This window comes from Heterodontus francisci, chromosome 14 (assembly GCF_036365525.1).
Source record: "Heterodontus francisci isolate sHetFra1 chromosome 14, sHetFra1.hap1, whole genome shotgun sequence".
NCBI lineage: Eukaryota > Metazoa > Chordata > Chondrichthyes > Heterodontiformes > Heterodontidae > Heterodontus > Heterodontus francisci.
Window position 1 is genome coordinate 88,788,523 of NC_090384.1, and position 18,300 is coordinate 88,806,822.

At 44.1% G+C, this 18,300-nt stretch overlaps 1 protein-coding gene across 3 annotated transcripts in view; it reads right to left on the minus strand.

The window, feature by feature from the left end:
• LOC137377143 (protein kinase C-binding protein NELL1-like) overlaps nucleotides 1–18,300 on the minus strand; it is an 828,881-nt gene that overhangs the window by 409,590 nt on the left and 400,991 nt on the right. The window lies entirely within an intron of this gene.

Genomic DNA, 18,300 nt, shown 5'->3' on the forward strand with positions numbered 1-18,300 from the left:
AGTCTCTCTAACATGTGATCACTTACATCATCATGGTGGGAGGTATATCAAACATTAGCCCTTTCAAATGCTTTTACAACAATTACCACCTACTTACCTCCCTCAGCTGATGAATCAATGCTCCTCTATGTTGAACACCACTTGGAAGAAGCGTTGAGGGTAGCCAGGGCACAAAACATACTCTGGCCAGGGGACATCAATGTCCATCACCAGGAGTGGCTCCGTAACATCACTATTGACCAAGCTGGCTGAGTCATGAAGGACATATCTATGGGACTGGGCATGCAGTAGGTGGTGAGAAAACCAACTGGAGAGAAAAAGACTACTTGACCTTGTCCTCACCAATCTATGTGCTGCAGATGCAACTGTCCATGACAGTATTGGTAGAAGTGACCACCATACAGTCCTTGTGGAAACGAAGTCCCATTTTCACACTGAGCACACCCTCCATTGTGTTGTGTGGCACAATACCGTGCTAAATGGGATAGATTTCGAACAGATCTAGCAATGCAAAACTGGGTATGCATGAGGTACTGTGGGCCATTAGCAGCAGCAGAATTGTATTCCACCACAATCTGTAACCGCATGTACCACTGTACCATTACCATCAAGCCAGGGGACCAAAACTGGTTCATTGAGGAGTGTAGGAGAGCATGCCAGGAGCAGCACCAGGAATACGTAAAAATGAGGTGCCAACCTGGTGAAGCTACAACATAGGATTAAATGCATGCTAAACAGCAGAAGCAGTGTGCTACAGACAGAGCTAAGTGTGTTCACAACCAACAAATCAGATCAAAGCTCTGCAGTCGTGCCACATCCAGTCGTGAATGGTCTTGGACAATTTCACAACTAACCAGAGGAGGAGGCTCTACAAATATTCCCAGCCTCAAAGATGGGGGAGCCCAGCACATCAGTGCAAAATACAAGGCTGAAGCATTTGCAACCACCTTCAGCCAGAAGTGCAGAGTGAATGATTCATCTCGGCCTCCTCCTGAGGTCCTCACCGTTATAGAAGGCAGTCTTCAGCAAATTCAATTCACTTTGCAAGTTATCAAGAAACATCTGAGTACACTGGATACAGCAGGAAATATGGGCCCCGACAACCTGGCTGTAGTACTGAAGACTTGTGCTGCAGAGCTAGCCACACCCGTGGCCAAGCTGTTCCAGTACAGCTACAACACTGGCATCTATCTGACAATGTGGAAAATTGTTCAGGTATGTCCTGTCCACAAAAAGGAGGACAAATCTGATTTGGCCAATCACCGCCCCAGCAGTCTACTCTCAATCATCAGCAAAGTGATGGAAGGTGTCGGCAACAGTGCTATCAAGCCGCACTTACTCAATATTCACCTGCTCAGCGATGCTCAGTTTGGCCACTCAGCTCCAGACCTCATTACAGCCTTGGTCCAAACATGGACAAAAGAGTTGAATTCCAGAGGTGAGGTGACAGTAACAGCAGGCGGCACTCGACTGAATGTGGCATCAAGGAGCCTAAGCAAAATTGAAGTTAACGGGAATCAGGGGGAAAAATCTCCACTGCTTGGAGTCATACCTAGCAGAAAGGAAGATGGCTGTGGCTGTTGGAAGGCAAGAATCTCATCCCCAGGACAATGCTGCTGGTGTTCCTCAGGGTAGTATCCCAGGCCCAACCATCTTCAGCTGCTTCATCAATGACCTATCCTTCAACACAAGGACAGATTTGGGGATATTTGCTGACAATTACATAGTGTTCAGTACCATTCACAACTCCTCAGATACTGAAGCATTCCATGCCCACTTGCAGCAAGATCTGGACAACATCCAGGCTTGGGTTGATAAGAGGCAACCAACATTCACGCCACACAAGTACCTGGAAATAACCATCTCCAACAAGAGAGAATCTAACCATCTCCCCTTGACATTCAATAACATAATCATTGCTGAATCTCCCACCAACAATATCCTAGAGGCTACCATTGATGAGAAACTTAACTGGACCAGCCATATAAATACAACATATAAATACAAAAGCAGGTCAGAAGCTGGGAATTCTGTAGTGAGTAACTCATTTTCTGACTCCCCAAAGTCTGTCCACCATCTACAAGGCACAAGTCAGGAGTGTGATGGAATACCCTCCACTTGCCTGGATGGGAGCAGCTCCAACCACACTCAAGAAGCTCAACACCATCCAAGACAAAACAGCCCATTTGATCGCCACCCCATGCACCATCACTCCTTCCATCACCAACGCATAGTGGCAGCAGTGTTTACCATCAACAAGATGCAATGCAGCAACTCGCCAAGACTCCTTTGACAGCACCTTCCAAATCCACAATCACTACTAATTAGAAGGATAAGGGCAGCAGACGAGTGGGAACATCACAACCTGCAAGTTCCCCTCCAAGTTGGAAGGTTCCCTCCAAGACGCAAGTTCCCCTCCAAGACACACACCATCCTGACTTGGAACTATATCACCATTCCTTCACTGTCGCTGGGTGAAGATCCTGGAACCCCCTCCCAAACAGCACTGTGAGTGTACCTACATGACATGGACTCCAATGGTTCAAGAATGCAGCTCACCATCACCTTCTCAAGAGCAATTAGGGGTGGGCAATAAATGCTGGACTAGCCAGCGATGATCACATCCCAAGAACAGATAAAACAAAGCTTTACTGTCATGCTCAAAGCTGAAAATGGCTGCTTTACTTTATTAATTTGTGCTCAGATAAGGATCTGGCACTGCAATTCTCAACTGAGCCATGCCATGTTAAACTTAATATTGCGATGCAATTATGAAATCAAGGACAGGGTTTTGCATTTTGGGCCGGGACCCCAAAGTCAGGGTCCCTTGCAGTTCCGACCCCACAGTCTCCAAGCAGTGATTTTCCCTTGATTGGCCAATTAGTGACCAGAAGATATGCTCGCCATCCAATTAAGGATAGTGGGTGGGCTCTGGAAGCTGGAGGGCCAATAGGAGGCCCTTTAGCATGAATGGCGCTGTAGCCTGCCATTGCAGGTAGGGGGAGAGAGGGCGCCTCAATTGGGGTGTCCTCTCAGCAAATTCAACAGATTTGAAATAAAAAATAGCCACAGCTGCCTGATCAATACTGTGCAGCTGTAATCCCTCCACAGGGCGGCCTGTAGCCCCAGCTGTGACCAAATTAGGCAGGAGGGATCTCAAAGGCATCCTGGAGCACTGTCCCCCTTTCACCACCCCCAAATATCCCATCTGCCAACTGGAGGCCGTCTCCTGGCAGCTGCCATGCTCCCACGCCATGGGGGGGAGGGGCCTGCAGGCCAACTGGAAAATTCAGTCAGCCTCTGACAATTGGCCTTAATTGGCCATCAAGTTACTCAACAAGCTCTCGGCCACTTGCGGGCAGGTAGCCGTTCCACCCCTGAATCGGTCTCCAGCAAAATGGCTCAGGGGACGGATGGTGCTGGCAAACCGGCATGCCAACCAGCAGCATGTAATTACACACTCACCTACCTCGTTCTTGCCCCCATGTCAATCGCAAAAATTCTTCTCCAATTGTTTTATCCTTAACTCCAGAGAAGGAGCACAATATCAAAATTGTTGGACATCAAGCTCTGTCATGTTCAGTCCTTGATAACTTTTGTTCCTTTTCATCGTAAATTGGGTGTCTCAAGAGTCAAATTGAGATTTATGCATGAAAACCCTTAGAAATTTGGGATCAGGGCTGTAGGGATCTAAGTTGAACACACATTCTACCCTCTGTAAACTTGGGCCGGAATTTTACATTGGGCGGGAAACCCTGCCCACTGGCTGAAAAGTCAGGGGCGACCCCGCCTCTGCCGGGCCTGGGCAGCCACGCCAGGATTTTTCACTCCCCATGCCCCTTAATTGGCCTTGTCCGGGACTTCCACCTCCTTGAGGCAGGAAGTCCCACCTAATGGAGCTGCCTGTCAATCAGTGGGCCTAGTCCGAGCAATGCCACTGGGAGTGGTGGCCACTGCTGGGACTACATCCAGCCATCTGAAGCAAGAAGGGACGATGGCGCCCAAAAGATGATGAGTTTTTGGGGCCTTGCCGGGGACAATCGCCTGGGCCCCAGCGAGGCAAGGGAGGGTCAGTTGGGGGGAGGGGGCCGGGGAGAGTTGTGCGGTGGGGGCGGTTGGGGCTTCGGGGCAGCCCTCCATGGGGCACAGAGTGCCCAATCAGGAGGGACACGCCCCCCCAACCCGCCCTCAAGAAGCCCACCAGGTTTTATCTGCGGTGTTCTTGGTGCCTTTGTCATCCCGCCGCCGCAGGTAAATACCAGCGGTGGTGGGAAAAGGTCCTTAAGTACCAGTTAATTGGCCACTTAAGGGTCTTGATTGGCCTGGGGCGGGCAGGCCATTTCTCGCCACCCCGCGTAAAATTGCAGCAGGGGCAGGAAGGCGTTGGGAACCCCCTCTCCCACCGCCAGCAGCCCGTTCACTGGGAGACTGTAAAATTCCAGCCTTGAGGTCATCCAAAACTCTGCTGCCATGACCTACATTGGCTCCCAGTTAAGCAATGCCTCGATTTTAAAATTCTCATCCTTGTTTTCAAATCCCTCCATGGCCTCAATCCTCCCTATCTCTGTAATCTCCTCCAGCTCTACAACCCTACAAGCTATCTGTGCTCCTCTAATTCTGACCTCTTGAGCATCCCTGATTTTAATTGTTCCACCATTGCTGGCTGTGCCTTCAGCTGCCTCAGCCCTAGGCTCTGGAAATCCCTCCCTAAACCTCTCCGCCTCTCTACATCTCTTTCCTCCTTTAAGACACTCCTTAAAAACTACCTCTTTGACCAAGCTTTTGGCCATCTGCCCTAATTTCACTTCATGTGGCTCGTTGTCAGATTTTGTTGTGAAGCCCCTTGGGACATTTTATTGCATTAAAGCTGCTATATAAATACAAGTTGTTGTTGAAATGATGTCAGTGAATTCTGTTTTCCAGACAGTTGCTGGAGTGGTACTTATCTGTTTTGTATCAATCAGTCGCCAGTATGAAAAGACACAACATAAAATTTGGGTGGTGTAACTTGTGGAAATTTCACTTCACTCACTGAAAACCTTTGTGCAAAACTCTTATGTTGCCTGCTAAGACAAACTAGACCATGCAACTCATGCAACAAGCACTGAGCCACTCTAGTCCACCAATTGCAGTATCAATACTTGATAAGCCGCAGCGAATTTAAATCGCACTGACAAAGATTTGACTGTTCATAGTGTTACAGATATTTCTAAAACCATTAGACATTGTGCTGAAAGGGGAGAATTTGACAAGCATTGTCAGATATCTGAATCACAACACTTACAAGTTTAATTAAATAAACTTTTCCTTCGGAAACAAACTAATAAAAAGGGTCTGGCAGCCACATCAGAAGCAACAACTTATATTGATCAACTCAAAATGAGAGAAGAGAAAGCCTTTATACTAACAAATTAGTTTTTTTCTGTATCTACTGCAGACATGTGCACAGAAGAGGGAAAGCCTGCCTGGAATTTCTGACTACTTGAAATCGATTGGATGGAAACACGACAGTTTTCAATAAGAAGGCACTCTACATCACTGTATAACTTCACAAATTCCTTAAGGTTTTCAGCCTTCAGTATTGATTTCATTAAGAGCTGTTGTGCTGAGCCTTGCTTTTTCTTTTAGCAAGATTATCCAATTGTGAATTTGTAGCTCAAAATTGCAATGGCAAAATAGATGGTCATCACCATCCTTTTATTTTCACTCAATCTCGGGATATGGGCATCCCAACAAGGCCAGCATTTAGTGCCCATCCCAAGTTGCTCTTGAGAAGGTTGTGGTGGCCTTCTTGAACCACTGCAGCCAACATGATGAAGATACACCCACACTGCTGTTAGGTCGGGAATTCCAGGACTTTAACCCAGTGACAAAGGAGCGGAGATATATGTCCCAAGTTGGGGGTGGTGTGTGACTTGGGGGGGGGGGAACTGGGAGGCGATGTTGTTCTTGTGCACCTGCTACTCTTGTCCTTCATAGTTTTGGAGGTCATAGTTTTGGGAGGTTTTATCCTAAATAAAGTCACTGATCCAGGAAGTTCATGACAGCATAAAATAAACTTGTAAATCATCACCAAAGACAGTGGGAAGTTTACAATAAAATCCAACAGAGTAAACGGTGTGAAGGGTTGCAGCTTAAAGGTTCCACTGCATCTTTCTGTATTAGAAAAATACAATAAATTACACATCAATTGCAGATGATGAAGCCATTTTTTCCTATTAGGTAATGTTCAGGTTATTATATTTTGAAGAGCCTCAGGGTTTTCTAATTTAATGGCTCTTAGTAACTGCAGGCCAAAATTGAAACCAGAAAAATTAGTATCATTGGAAGGAAACAAGCTATTAAACTACTTTTCATTTCTCTGGAAGTCTATTTATCCCAGGTGTATCAGAAATTATATGAATGTGAGGGCCTAGTAACTGTAACTCAAACTCTCAACTCTCACATTGCAAAAGGGGTTTAAAATTGCAACCTCAACTAAAATGTGACCTCAGTTACCTCAAATGATTTGAGTTTCAGCCACTATTGGAAGGGCTGTCACAAAAATAATCCTCCAATGACCAAGTGGCTCACTTCACAGGGCTGCAGGGAAGTCCATGGTTCCAGATTATCATCTGCCCCCAACTGAGCGAGGAATGCAAGAGATATGCAGAATAACAAACACACACCCTTTAATGAATTTTGTTTGTATTTATTTAGCAACAGTGGCAGGATTTAAGCAACAAGAATAACGCAGGAAAATACAGTATACATTCAAGAATTCTGCCACAGGCTCCAGCTATTGACATTAAACTGTACTTATTCATGTTCTGTCCAAAAGCAAAACTCATTTACTTCCCACAATCCTTGGTGGGCAGCAACTTCACAACATCTGACAAAAATGGCCACCAGCTGTCTCCATAGCAACTCTATCTAGTACCACAGGAACCAGCCAGCAGCCAATCCACTTGGCTGTGGTATGTAGGTCCATTTTCTACTTGAGGTTGCACATCTCCCTTCATCCAATAGAAATGGAACTGTCTTATTAGTCACCAATCAGGCAAAGGAACAATAAAAACAAGAGTCGGATATGCCCACTGAAATCAAGTGAGCTCCTCACCTATTCCAGCCTGGTTTTTTCCCAGGATGGAGCAGAAGACAACACACCTAAATTTCTGCGTGTTCTCGAGAGGGTACTCAGAATGGTTAATGTCTTCCAGGAATAAAGAAGGAACCCACTGCCATGAATGGTGAAATTGATAAACAGCAAATTACCAGGGCAGCCAGAGAAATGTTACATCTGGCCTGTTACAAATACACATATAGAGACCACGTTTGTAATAATATATGAACTGAAGTACGAGTATTTAGGAATGAGCACTTAACTAATAATGGTTTAATTAAATGACTGATTGGATCCTAACCAGAGATATCAGTCAGTCTGGAAGATGCAATTTGTAAAGTGACAGTGAGATGTTGAATTCTTATCTATATAAGAAAGAAAGACCTTGATTTACATTGCACTTTTCATAGCCTAAGGATATCCCAAAGTTCTTTACAGTGTTACGACTTGGTGAGAAAGGTGTCTGGGGGTTCCTCTCAGCCTTCACCTGGTCTTACTGTAACAGGGTTTAATTTTAAACACACCATGTTTTTAGCTCCCCCTTGGTGAATCCTTGTTCGCCATTTTCCAATTATAAGGCAAAGAGACCAGCACAAACAGGTTTCCTTAGGTTTAGAGAAGAAAAGTTGAAATTTATTAAACTTTAACTTAAACTCTAATTCGGTTGAGGCCTACGGATACACGATGCGCCCACACTAGCATGCATATGTGATACACACATGCAAATAGAGACAGAAAAGAGAAGAAAAATAAAGTGGAAAAGTTTGAGGCACTATCTGAAGAGTTTTTGTTACAGTTCTTCGAGCTCACTGTAGAGTCCTTGGTTGTAGGTAGATCTTGATTTTCATTGGGGCCCAGTATTCTTCCTAAACCTTGTTCGCTATAGGAGACTTTTCTCTCTTGGGATTCATGTGTCTTCAGTGGATTCAGAGGCTTATGAGAAAGAGATGGGAGCAGACAGGAGAGAGATCTTCCCAGTTCAGGAGCAAACAGATTTTCTGAGTTCAAATTCTCTGTGGCTAGTTCAAAAGACCCTGAAACAGCCAGCTAGTCATGTGACCAGCTGGTCCAACAGGTCCTGGCCCCTGTGGATTGTATCACCCCAACAGGCCCTCGAATGCGCTTCCCCACCCCCTCACTGTCTGGTGATTAACATCCATTGTGGGTTGAATTGGATAACGGAAGTAACTTCTCGAGTCCCTACTGGTACGCTAATATCCTCCATCCAAGTCTGGCAGCCCTTGTAACAGGCCTTCTCTTCTTCCCAGCAGCAATTTGAAATTTAATGTCCAGATGGCAAAATTAATATGCATCATTCTTGGCAGGTGGAGGGTCTAGCATGACAACAGCCAATGAAGAACTTTTGAAGTGTTGTCACTATTGTAATATAGAAAATGCAGCAGCCAATGTGTGCAAAGCAAGGTCTCACAAAGAGCAATTGGATTTTTTTTAATTCATTCATGGGATGTGGGCGTCACTGGCTAGGCCAGCATTTATTGCCCATCCCTAATTGCCCTTGCGAAGGTGGTGTGAACTGCCTTCTTGAACCGCTGCAGTCCATGTGGGGTAGGTACACCAACAGTGCTGTTAGGAAGGAAGTTCCAGGATTTTGACCCAGCAATAGTGAAGGAACGGCGATATATTCCAAGTCAGGATGGTGTGTGGCTTGGAGAGGAAATTGCAGGTGGTGGTGTTCCCATGCATCTGCTGCCCTTGTCCTTCTAATTAGTAGAGGGTGTGAGTTTGGAAGGTGCTGTATAAGGAATGACTGGATAATCTGTTTTGGGATTAGAGGGATAGATATTGGCTCGGACATAAATAAGATTGTTATAAGTATAACATTTTCTTTTCTTGATACTAAATTTTAAGAACCTTGAAAAGAACAAAAATATATCAAATGTGCAATAAGATATGTGAGAGTGAGGTATCACTGTAAATTAGATTTTTTTCCACTTAGTTTACTTAAACAAATGTATAAGTGCAAAGAGGTGGAAATTCCTTTATGTACTGTTTATCTATTAAATGTGTTAATAATCTCATTAAAGTAGTCAACACAGCCAATGTCACAAACTCCTCCATCACCATTCCTGGTAATGTCCCATCCCACCGGCAGGACTGACCCACCAGAGGTGGCGCACAGTAGTACACAGTCAGAAGACAGTGCCCTGGCAGTCCGCAACATTGACTCCGCATTCCATTAAGTATCATGGCATCAGGTCAAACATGGATGAGGAACCCTCCTGCTGATGACCACCTACTACCCTCCCCCAGCTGATCGGAACATAAGAACAGAAGAAATAGGAGCAGGAGTAGGCCATCTGGCCCTCGAGCCTGCTCCATCATTCAATAAGATCACGGCTGATCTGATTGTACCCTTAACTCCACTTTCCTGCCTGCCCCCCCCCATAACCCTTAACTCCCTTGTCAATCAAAAATATGTCTAACTCAGCCTTGAATATATTCAAAGACTCAGCCTGCACTGCTTGTTAGGGAAGAGAATTCCAAACACTAATGACCCTCTGAGAGAAGAAATTCCTCCTCATCTCTGTCTTAAATGGGAGACCCCTTAATTTGAAACTGTACCCCCTAGATTCCCCCTTGAGGGGAAACATCTTCTCAGCATCTACCCTGTCAGCCCCCTCAGAATCTTATATGTTTCAATAAGATCGCCTCTCAATCTTCTAAACTCCAATGAGTATAAGCCCAACCTGCTCAACCTTTCATCATAAGGCAAACCCCTCAGCCCAAAAATCAGCCTAGTGAAACTTCTCTAAACTGCTTCCAGTGCAAGTATGCCCCTCCTTAAATAACACGGACAAAATTGTACACAGTACTCTAGGTGCAGTCTCACCAATGCCCTGTACAGTTATAGTAAGACTTCCCTAATTTTATACTCCATCCCTTACAGTAAAGGCCAACATTCCATTTGCCTTCCTAATTACTTGCTGTACCCGCATGCTGACTTTTTGTGATTCATGTACCAGGACACCCAGGTGCCTCTGTATTGCCGCATTCTGCAGTCTTTCTAAATTTCAGTAATATTCTGCTTTTCTATTCTTTCTTCCAAAATGGGCAATCTCAGATTTTCCCACATTATACTCCATCTGCCAAACTTTTGACCACCCGCTTAACCAATCTATATCCCTTTACAGACTCTATGTCCTCCTCACAACTTGCTTTCCTACCAATCTTTGTATCGTCAGCAAATGTGGCTACAATACAGTCAGTCCCTTCATCCAAGTCATTAATATAGATCATAAATAGTTGAGGCCCCAGCACTGATCCCTGTGGCACCCCACTAGTTACAGTTTGCCATCCTGAAAATGACCCATTTATCCTGACTCTCTGTTTCCTGTTAGTTAACCAGTTCTCTATCCATGCCAATACATCACCCCCAACAAGACCATAACCTCTTATATTGTGTTAGTAACCTTTTATGTGGCACCTTATCGAATGCCAAATACATTACATCTACTGGTTCCCCTTTATCCACCCTGCTCATTACATCCTCAAAGAAATCTATTAAATTTGTCAAACACAATTTCCCCTTCACAAAATGATGTTAACTCTGCCTGATTATATTGTTGTTTTCTAGATGTCCTGCTGCTACCTCTTTAATAATGACCCTCTATGTTGAACACCACTTGGAAGAAGCGCTGAGGGAAGCAAGGGTATAAAATGTACTCTGTGTGGGGGACTTCAATGTCCATCACCAAGAGTGGCTCCGTAGCACCACTACTGACCGAGCTGGCTGAGTCCTGCAGAATATATCTGCCAAACTGGGCCTGCGGCAGGTGGTGAGAAAACCAATAAGTGGGAAAAAAACTACTTGACCTCGTCCTCACCAATTTACCTGTTGCAGATGTACCTGTCCATGATATTATTGGTAGGAGTTACCACCGAACAGTCCTTATGGAGAGAAAATCCTATCATCACACTAAGGATACTCTCCAGCATGTTGTGCAGCCCTATCATCATGCTAAATGGGATAGATTCAGGACACATCTAGCAGCTCAAAGCTGGGCATTAATGGAGCACTGTGGGCCATCAGCAGCAGCAGAATTGTATTCAGTCACAATCTGTAAACCTCATGGTCTAGCATATCTCTCATTCTACCATTACCATCAAGCCAGGGGACCAAAAGCATGGTTCAATGAGGAGTGCAAGAGAGCATGCCAGGAGCAGCACCAGGCATACCTAAAAGTGAGGTGCCAATCTGGTGAAGCTACAACACAGGACAGCATACATGCCAAACAGCAGAAGCAGCATGCCTTGACACAGCTAAGCAATCCCACAACCAATGGATCAGATCAAAGCTCTGTAGTCCTGCTGCATTCATGCCAAACTAGTGATAGACAATGGCCATCTCCAACAAGACAGAATCAGATTATCTCCCCTTGATGACATTACCATTGCTGAATGTCTCATCATCAAAATCTTGGGGATTACCATGGACCAGAAACTTAACTGGACCAGCCAAAAAATACTGTGGCTAGAAGAGAAGGTCAGAGGTTGGGTATTCTGTAATGAGTGACTCTTCTCCTGACTCCCCAAAGCCTGTTCACCATCTACAAGTCAGGAGTGTGATGCTCTCTGCTTGCCTGAATGAGTGCAGATCCAATAACACTCAAGAAGCTCGAAACCATTCAAAACAAAGCAGTCCGCTTGATCGACACCCCATCCACCACCTTAAACATTCGCTCCCTCCACCACCGGTACACAGTGGCAGCAGTGTGTATCATTTACAAGATACATTTCAGCAACTCGCCAAGGCTCCTTTGACAGGACCTTCCAAACCCGCGACCTCTACCATCTAGAAGAATAAGGGCAGCAGACGCATGGGAATACCACCAACTGCAAGTTCCGCTCCAAAGTACACATCAGCCTGATTTGGAAATATTTCACCGTTCCTTCACTGTTGCTGGGTCAAAAGCCTGGAATTCCCTTCCTATTAGTACTGTGGGAGTACCTACACCACATGGACTACAGCGGTTCTAAAAGGCGGCTCACCATCACCTTCTCAAGGGCAATTAGGGATGGGCAATAAATGCTGGCATTTCTAGCAACGCTCACATCCCATGAACAAGTAAAAATAAATCACCAAAATGTGTTAACCATATGTTAAAAGTAGCCCTCACAGCAATTTCTACTGTTATGACTAAGGCAAGAGTAATGCAGTCCCGCTACTCCACAGGTCACAGCATATTAGTAAAGTTTCCTACCTACCAGAAAATAGCCAAATTAAACAATTTATTTATCCCTCAGAATAAAGCACACTAAACCAGGTTTCTTTAAACAACAACAAAATTAACTATTTGTTAATAAACCAAGTTTTAAACGATAATGAGATAAATCTATATGTATGAAAAGATTTTATAATTTCTTATTTTTCCTAACCCTCATCCACACACACATACATTCAAAAATCGGTTAATCAGGAAAAAAGGGTGTTTTGAGTAGTAACAGTTTCTAGGAATAATAAATATTTGGTTGTCACAGTTTAGTAGGATATTTACAGATCAGTGAGGTGTCCCAGAGTCGAATAGTCAGATACCACTCAAAGTCTCTCCAGGCGAGATTAATGAACAAGCTTGGATAGATAGGCATTTTAGGCAATTCCCCTGCAGCAGGTGTCACACAGATCTTTCAGCAAAAAGGTGTAGCAACAGGTCTACTTTGATTTCTAAATAGCAGTCTAACAATAGAAACATTCCTGAGATGTCAGGATCTCACAAAAACACAAAAGGCACCAGGAATCACTCTTGAGACAGAGATTTTTCAGAGATTGGAGGCAATAGGAATTTGTTACCTTTAACAATGCACGGCTTCCTCTCAGCAAAGCAATGTTTTTCTACAGAGTGCAGCAACTCCTCTTTTCCTGGGTCTTTTCTGTCTCTTCAGGCAGGTCAAAACCACACCTTAAATGGAGTATTTCTTTCTAACAGATGCAAGGCTTAATTTGCAGAGACAGTAGGTCTTTTCTCTGGTCTATCAACAAATCACAGCCACAGTTCACGACTCGCTGCTCTCTGCTCCCTGATCTGTTTCACTCTGCTAAACTGAAACTAAAAGCTTTCAACAACCAAGTCACAAGACAGTCATAAATCTTCCTGTTGCTTGGATACAAGTTTTAGAGTCTGCATACTTCAAACACAAAGTCAGCATTCAGTGTTCACAGAAAGTCTTTTTTTCTCGGTCTTAAAGGCACATGGACCTCTTAGTTTAAAAAAACCAAAACTCTTGTGACTCTACTCAAAGTGTCTTGCTGTTAGATGTGATCAGTTGTGACTTTATCCAACCACAGGGGAAGAACACAGGTCAATGTTCTTATGTTGTTCAAGCTGCTGTGGAACTACTCCCCTTCCAACAAGATCTGTGCACCACAACCTAAGCAGTATTGCAGAACCTCAAGCAGGTTTACAATAGAAACATATCATCATATATTCCCCATCTCCTTGAACATCCATCAGGAAATTGCACTACATGAGTCTACTCAAACATTAGGCCAGAGTCAGGATCAGTTATAGACTAGAAAGTGAACTGGAGCAATTCTAAATGATAGAAACGAACTGATGAACTAAACTTCGAAAAACTGACACATTTTGATGCAGACAAGATGGACTAAAAGGTCAAGTGACCCCTCCTGTACTGCAAATATACATCATATACATTGTGTCTGTTGAAGACGAAACTCATCATCACATCTGGGGAAGGCACATTAATATGTTAAACAGGCCTTCAATGTTAAATGGCTCCTATCTTTAGGAATTGGGTTGACAAAGACCTTCACAAACAGAGTGACTTTAGGATGCAAAGCTAAGACAATAGGAGCTAATAGAGATAATAACACTACTTTTATCAAGATAAGCCACATTCAAACCCCTTTGTGTAACAACAGCCATGCGTACAAAGACATTATATGAACACACCAGGAGAGACCATCCATGGTCACTTGACTAAAAAAGAGATTTCTCTGAAAGACAGGCAGAAAGAGAGAGAGAGAAAGCCAGAGGTTGATAGATCCATTCCAGCAAAGAAGAGGACCCTGTCTGCAACATCTTTCAACCACTGAGGCACAGACTGCAGAATTGACCTTGAAAACTCCCCATCTGAGAAATTTTAACAAGATTGTCCATCGACTTTGAGCGGTTCTTAATCAAAGGAGTCTGCAATACTTCAGTCAACCAAGACAAGGATCAACAGGCCTGCAATGCTGTTAGAATTCCCTCCGGGAGTACCAAGAAGGTTTCAAAGTGAAATCTTTACAATAATCAGTCTTAAATGCGTGCTATCCTCTAATCTCTATCAAAGGCCAGCTACCTGACCCTCGGGTCGGGTCAGGTTGTGCTTCCGGGTCCGGCATTTGGGCTCGGGTCAGACCGGGTCGGACACGCTCTATCACAGGTAAGTGGCTCCAATGTTAATGTAATTTTTGGACTAGAAAGGTGGTTTCGTCACAGTTATTTTAAGCTTGTGCAGATCAGCAACAAAATGAAAAATGGAAGGTAACCGATGGTCGGGACAGGTCGGGTCGGGCGAGGGAAAAAATGGAAGGACCCAGGCCAGATTGGGCTCAGGCTCAGATGTGGTTCTGTTGGGCTCGGGTCGTGGTTTTTTTTGCAGACCCGAGCAGGCCTTTAATCTCTATCTTTTCTTATGTGTGCATGCTTATGCATAAGTGAGTGGGTAAGGTTGCAAATATTTTTGGGCATTGTTAAATAAATAGTTTTTTTTTTAACCTATGAGAAAACCTGTCATTTGTCTGTTTATTTGACCAGTAAAACACTCAGGGACTAAATACACTATCCATGGTCAGTTGAGAGGGGAAAAGTGGAAGTCATCTACACTATCTCTCATCTATCTGTGACACCAGGAAATGTTTTCCTTATTTTCTACTGATGTTGACAGTTTGCACTAACATTAGCAAACAGAAGAAAACACAGGAAATCTAACACGTTGTACAACAGTGTGTGGCAACTCATCAACATCACACCTTAAACTGTATTTCCCCACTCTTCTTGTTTGTCTTGACTATTTTTTAAATTCCTCATTCCCTTTTTCTTCATGTAATGTTTGAGGTTCTTTTTCCTACACAAGTTGTTGTTGTTACTAAATTCTATTCTAATTTACATATGCAGCCACAAATGGGAGGGAGGATTGGCTGGAAGGAAGGAAGGAAAGGAGTTGCATCTGCATTGTGCCTTATTGTGTTCTAAACACATCATAAAATGTTTTACAACAGGGTTGTACAACCTTTTCAGGCAGAGGGCTGAATTACAATTTTTGCTTGGCCCGACAGGGGGTGGGGGGAATGGGGGCGGTGAGAACATTTTGAAAGATAAAGGCATTAAAAATTTACCTTACTAATAAAAACAACAACAAATGTGCATTTTTGTGAAGAAACTTTAAATGAGAAGGTTTACTTTCTCATCACTATATTGAAAGCTGATTTAGTGACATACATAGAATTGTTTTTGCTTGCATAAGTAGTCAATTTCTGCCCGCACAGTTGATGTAGTGATGCAGAGTATTCCGGATAGATTTTCATCTGTCAGGAGAGACCTTGATCTCTCTCCCCCCTCTCCCCGTGCTCTCTCTGTGCGTGTCTCTGTCTCTCTTTACCCCTCTCTCCCTCTCCCATCTCTAGGACTATGGGACACAGATTGAAAGTTTTGGGCAAAAGATGCAAGGGGGATATGAGGAAGCACTTTTTACACAGCGGGTGGTAGTGACCTGGAACTCGCTGCCCACAGGGTGGTGGAAACGGAGATGACTAATGACTTCAAGAGGATGGCCACCTGAGAGAAACAGACTTGCAGGGCTATGGAATTGAGCGAGGGAGTGGAACTGACTGCATAGCTGCGTGGAGAGCCGGCATGGACTCAATGGGCTGAAGGACCTCCTTCTGTGCCTTAAGTAAATGGCTCTATGACTCTCTTTCTCCCCCCCACCCCCTTCTCTCTCTGAACCTCTCTCCGTCACCAACCCCCCCGTCTCTCTCTCCCCCTTCTCTCTCTGTCTCCTCCCATGCCTTCCGTGTTCCCTGCACCGTGTTCCCCAGTCCCCATTCAGTGTTCCCCACACCCTGCTCCATGTTCCCCACTCCCCGCTTAGTGTTCCCCGCTCAGTACTTCCCGTTACCCGCTCCCTGCTCAGTGTTTCTCACAGCAGCCATTCCCACAACTGGTTACTTACCATGCCTTTATTATTTATGTTGGGGCGAGTGGAGATTGAAATCTGCCCAGTGTGCAGGATACAGGACATTTACTAAACCACACGAAAGCAGCAGGGCGGCCGTTCCCAGGGCGCCTATGCCGAATTCCACCAATCAGCGCTAATGCTGCCTGGGCAGCCCCTGTCAGTCACAGGGAGTGACCAATCATAGAGGGGGTCCCCCAGCCCGTGAAACATAGGTTCCGCCTACATCCTCTGTCTGACATACATGGGAGTGGTCAGTCAGAGCTGAGCAACAGGCAGATTGGCGGGCTGGATGGAAACCATCAGATGGCTGGATTCTGGCCCGCAGGCCATATATTGGACAACCCTGTTTTCCAACCAACAGACTGTTTTTGGTGTAGTCACTATTGCTATGCAGGAAACATAACAATCAATCATGCAGAGCATGGTGCAGCAAACATCAAATGAATGATAATCAGACAATCAGTAATGATACAAATGATATCATTAAAAGCACTTGTGACATGTAACCGCCAGTTGTGTTACCATCCTCTTTTAATGGGCACAAATTCTATTATACAATCTCACTCTTCAAGCTCTAAGTGGTATTGAGAGGTGTGACTTGCAATAGTGTTATTGAACAATCTGATTGTTAAATGTGCCAAAAATCTATTTTGAGATACGTATAACATCTTCAGTAATTTACGTAAATGTTAATCATGTACAAGTACACTTCAAAGATGGTTATTTTATGGAGAAAACAAAAAATGGTAACATGTCCTGCATCTGACATTAATGAGATTCTGTGGCTAATGTTGTTAAAAAGTTTATTTTCAGTAAAGTACCTCTCCTTGTTTCTTATATCAGTCTTTTTATTTTCAATGGGGGTGAATGGAAGGAGGAGTAGTGTGTGAGGGTGTGAGTGTGTGTATTAATGTGTGTGTGTGTTTGAAAGTGTATGTGTATGAATCTGTGTGTATGTATATATGAGTGTCAGTGTGTCTGTGTGTGTCTGTGAGTGAGTGAGCAGGTCTTTGAAGATTGAGATGTGAGGAGGGGTGTCTCAATTCTCATGAGGATTACACCTCATTACATCCTCTTCACTCAAGGTGACAGGATTCGGTGGGGGGAAGCCATGATGAAGTTGCAATGAAACGCGATGAAAGAAAATATTTTAAACTCTGTACAAACAGGAAGGTTTAGTGTTTAGTTTTCTAGTTTCATCTGGTTCTCAAATGGAATGCACTATAGAGGAGCCATTGCTGGGAACAATTTGACCATTTTTTTTACAGATGTGGCAAATTCTTTTTGTGGCATGTTACTAATACTAAGATCTTACTCCACTAAACTTGCAATGCACATCTCACATTTTGAAAGATGAGTAAGGTGTAATTTAATGTTCAACACATCAGTTTTCAAATGCTGAGAATGACAGAACACTACCCATGTGTAAACTTCTCAACTAACTGAGTCAGCTACACGCAGCAACAGAAGACTCTGCTTCTTCCAGGGCAACATATAAATGGGGAGAAGAAGCTGATGATTCCCTGGGGCTCTCTGCTGCCTTCTGATAACAGAAATAAGAAAGTTATATTTGCGCAGCTAAAAGCTGACTTCCCTCTACATTTGAGTCACACGCTATCCCTGAAAGAAACCTAAGTTAAATAAAACACCCCACAGCTCACCCAGACAACCAACAGTAGGGCACTTTATTTGAAACTGCTTATTTCTTATTTAAACTTGACCAACATTTACTTAGGAATGGCAAATACAAATTCTAAAGCACGGATATGTGTTCGGTATCACAACTGAAAGGCAACCATAGACAGAAGACTCTCAGCATTAGCAGGAGTCCAACTCCCTCTCTGCTGGGTCACATACTGCTCTGATTTACTAAAGAGCAGGAATAGGGAACCATCTATCTTGGGCTTTCTTGTGCTGCTGCTGGAGAGAATGCTTAATTCTCCCCAGCTGGGCTAGTTTCCAAAGCATATTCATCAATGCCTTGCCATTTTGAAACT